The sequence below is a fragment of the Microtus ochrogaster genome, linkage group LG9, assembly GCF_000317375.1.
Source record: "Microtus ochrogaster isolate Prairie Vole_2 linkage group LG9, MicOch1.0, whole genome shotgun sequence".
Lineage (NCBI taxonomy): Eukaryota > Metazoa > Chordata > Mammalia > Rodentia > Cricetidae > Microtus > Microtus ochrogaster.
Genome location: NC_022034.1, coordinates 27547985 through 27550849, shown reverse-complemented (window position 1 = coordinate 27550849; position 2865 = coordinate 27547985). Strand labels below are relative to the sequence as shown.

At 49.4% G+C, this 2865-nt stretch overlaps 1 pseudogene; it reads left to right on the top strand.

Annotated features, from left to right (window-relative positions):
* The first annotated feature begins 228 nt into the window (after positions 1-228).
* Positions 229-1305, top strand: LOC113457877 (annotated as a pseudogene).
* The last annotated feature ends 1560 nt before the right edge of the window (positions 1306-2865 follow it).

Here is a 2865-nt window from a genome sequence, read left to right as displayed (position 1 = left end):
GTGGGGGAGGGCAGGAAAACATCCCTTATAAATATGGTAGGTGTGGACAGAATTCAGGACTGACTGACAAAGCCAGCTGCCCTGGCCTGGGAGGTTAAACTGATTAGCAACCCAGTTCAACATCTTACAGGAAAAGCCCGTGTATTAAAAGGACGTGAGTCTAACAGGAAGGTGTCAGCGAGTCTGAATTAGATCTGAACCTGAACAGGATTTCGGGAAGCTGAGTCAATGTTATCAGATGAGTGAGAATCCAGAGCAGAGCTCTTGATTCCGTTTGTTCAGCCCGGGACAAGGGCTAGTAGGATCAGAAACTAAACATCGCTTGTTTATCCCTCCTTCCGGTGACCGAGGCCTCAGAATGCAGAAGGTTACTAATTCCTCCAAGGAGATCCCTTCTTCTGCTGGTCTGAGGTGCTTTTCAGATGAGTGTGATCCCAGACAGAGAAGAGACAAGGCTCAGGGTATACAGAAGTCCCCAAAGGTTTTGTCCACTCCGGAGTTGTCTATCTCGCTGCAAGATCCACGGTCACGTGACAGCACTTCTTTCACTAGTAACCTAACAAGAGTCTGACTCATTGGGTTGCGCACTCAGAGTTTGCACAGGATGAGCCAGAGATTCAGAAACAACTTCCTCCTTGGTGAGAGCAGAGAGTGGTATCCCACGGTTCCTCTGGGCTCAAGAATTGGCCCGTGGAAGTTTGACTGCTGCTACTCCAGCATGTCTGCCAAAACAACACAAAACCCAGCAGCAATGGAGAAAATGTCCACTTTGGGTCCGGTGAGCGGCAACCCAAAGATTCTGGCCCCCTTCCCCAAGTGGAAGAGAAGCTCGAGGGCACAGTTGAAGGCTGTGACCACACGTTTGTATGGCCAGATCACTTCAGGTAGCACCTTGAAGTGAGCGCTCCTTCATCGGCCCTGCAGAAGTCGTGCTGCAGAGGCTGCCGGTGCACACGAGGACACACAAGGACACACGAGGACACATGAGGACACACGGTGGGGAGAAACCCCTTATGCGCCAGAGTTTGTGTGTGGTAAGCAGTTCACCACAGCTGGGAACCTGAAAAACCACTGTCACATCCCCACGGGCGCGAAGCTTTTCCTCGGTGAGGCCCGGATGTGGCCATGCCTTTGCTAAGCAGTCAAGCCCCAAAACATCTGGTAGTTCACTCAGGAGAGAAACATGGCCCGTGCCAAGTCTGCAGGAAAGCCTTCTCTCGGAATGGGGCCAGGACTGTGTACTCGAAAGGATCACTTGTAGCTGGGGACAACTGGGAGTCAAGAACAGTAAAGCTTCTGAGTGAGGAAGGAGAGTAGTTTGCCTGAAGACGCTTCAGTACTCAGTAAGTCTGGTGGCTGTGACTCCCCACCCAACCCCTTCGGCTTGGTGGAGAGTCCTTGAGTCTAGCAAATACCACTTCCATCCTGGCAGCTGATGATGAGGTGCTGCCTGAAAGAGCCCCTGGCTCCTGCCTAAGAGCCCCATGGTCAGGGAGGCAGGCCTACAAAGTCTCTGTCTTAACTGGGATAAACCCACAGAAGTTACTAAACCAGGGAGGTTTAACTGAAAGACAGACCTGAGTGTGCTGGCTCCAGGAAGATCAGTTCCGCCTGACCCCAGAGTGCATGACGGGAACAGATCCAAAAGGCTCACATGGTGCCCTAACTAACATGAATCTCTCAACTTGCCTGTGTTCATCTTCCCTAGCAGAGAAGAGGTAAGTCTGAAGGCTTCTCTTCAGCCTCCATGTGACCCGGACAGTGAGGCGGTGACTGTGGGCTGGACAGCATAGTGGCCTCTCTTTTCACTGCAGAGATGTGGGGCGGACTTCTCCAAACGCAAGCGTAAGCACAGGTTGGTGAAGGTTTTCACTGTGGCTGTTCGTCAATCCTCCCCTTCTCCCTTCTCTCTCCCCATCTCCCCTTTCCCCCCACCCCAACCCCACCCCCGTGCTCCCAACTTTTGCCCAACTATCTTGTCTACTTCCAATATCCAGGAGGATAAATATATGTTTTTCTTTGGGTTCACCTTCTTATTTAACTTCTCTAGGATCACGAATTATAGGCTCAATGTCCTTTGTTTATGGCTAGAATCCACTTATGAGTGAGTACATACCATATTCATCTTTTTGGGTCTGGGTTATCTCACTCAGGATAGTGTTTTCTATTTCCATCCATTTGCATGCAAAATTCAAGATGTCATTGTTTTTTACCATTGAGTAGAGCTCTAAAGTGTATATGTGCCACACCTTCTTTATCCATTCTTCTATTGAGGGGCACCTAGGTTGTTTCCAGGTTCTGGCTATTACAAATAGTGCTCCTATGAATATAGTTGAGCAATGCTTTTGTAGTATGGTTGGGCATCTCTTGGGTATATTCCCAAGAGTGGAATTGCTGGATCCTGAGGTAGGTTGACTCCCAGTTTCCAGAGAAACCGCCACACTGATTTCCAAAGTGGTTGCACAAGTTTGTATTCCCACCAACAATGGATGAGTGTTCCCATTACTCCACAACCTCTCCAGCATAGGCTATCATTGGTGTTTTTTATTTTAGCCATTCTGACAGGTGTAAGATGGTATCTCAAAGTTGTTTTGATTTGCATTTCCCTGATCGCTAAGGAGGTTGAGCATGACCCAAGGTCAGCTGGACTGGGTCTGAATGAGCATGTGATCAAACTGGACTCTCTGAATGTGGCTGACAATGAGGGCTGACTGAGAAGCCAATGATAATGGCACTGGGTTTTGTTTCTACTGCATGTACTGGCTTTTTGGGAGCCTAGTCTGTTTGGATGCACACCTTCCTAGACCTGGATGGAGGGGAGAGGGCCTTGGACTTCCCACAGTGCAGGGTACCCTGAATTCTCTT